Raw genomic sequence first — 919 nt, 5'->3', positions numbered from 1 at the left:
ACCACCACCACCACCACCACCACCATCACACTATTACCCTTTCTGTGTCTGACTAAGATTTCATTTCTTCTTTACAGCTCAGCTCGTGCATTACGCACAGCCAATGAACAAGACAAGGAACAGAGAATACGTGTAACAACAGCACTCATCTCATGACCAATACGAAAATACATACATACATACATATATATATATATATATCGATTTAAATAAGAGCTAAAATCTGATCCATTGTAAAGTCTTTATTATGACCTATGACCATTTCGATGCAATATCCAGATCGATTCATGTATATTATAAAATATGGGATATTGTATCTCCTCAGGGTCGTTTTAATACAAGGCAGACAATAAAAATAGATAACATTCATAGACAACATTCATAGTTGACCTATAATTTACATGTAAATAAACAAGTTGAGAAAACATGAGATGTAATACAACAGTACAGCATATCGGTATTGAAACCGTAAGAAGACCAAACAAATGATAATTGATGCAAATTTATGATGTTATTCTGTGAAGTTCGATAACGAACCAATACGGTACGCTGTACATTCCAAAAAGGACCGTTGGAGTTATGAAAGTAAATATATATATATATATGGCCATCTTGAACTTACTCCATTGCTTCATTCAGCTGCTCATGCCTGAGTAGCTATGTTTCTATGACATGCCTATGAAAATTTTAAGTTGCATGGAGCTGAATGAAACTGTTGTTAAATACTGAGATACATGTGTGTGTGTGTGTAAGTTTGTATATATGTGTGTGTGTGTATATATAAACACATATAATTCAGGTAATATCACATCTGATGACATAAGGTAATAGGTACATACCATTAGATCATAGGTTGACTTACTGCCTAAAGCTCGAACTTGAAATGTAGCTAAAAGCAAGGATGTTATTGATAATGATT

General features: G+C 33.7%; 1 long non-coding RNA gene across 1 annotated transcript in view; it reads left to right on the top strand.

The window, feature by feature from the left end:
• LOC106880520 (uncharacterized) overlaps positions 1 to 610 on the top strand; it is a 4,667-nt gene extending 4,057 nt beyond the window's left edge. Inside the window, exon 2 of the long non-coding RNA XR_001410753.2 lies at positions 78 to 610. This is a non-coding gene — a long non-coding RNA (uncharacterized LOC106880520). The remainder of the gene's footprint in view (positions 1 to 77) is intronic.
• Positions 611 to 919: the final 309 nt, after the last annotated feature.

This window comes from Octopus bimaculoides, unplaced genomic scaffold (assembly GCF_001194135.2).
Source record: "Octopus bimaculoides isolate UCB-OBI-ISO-001 unplaced genomic scaffold, ASM119413v2 Scaffold_126181, whole genome shotgun sequence".
Classification (NCBI taxonomy): Eukaryota; Metazoa; Mollusca; class Cephalopoda; order Octopoda; family Octopodidae; genus Octopus; species Octopus bimaculoides.
Note: the sequence above shows the minus strand (reverse complement) of the source record. Positions and strands in the feature narration are given on the sequence as shown.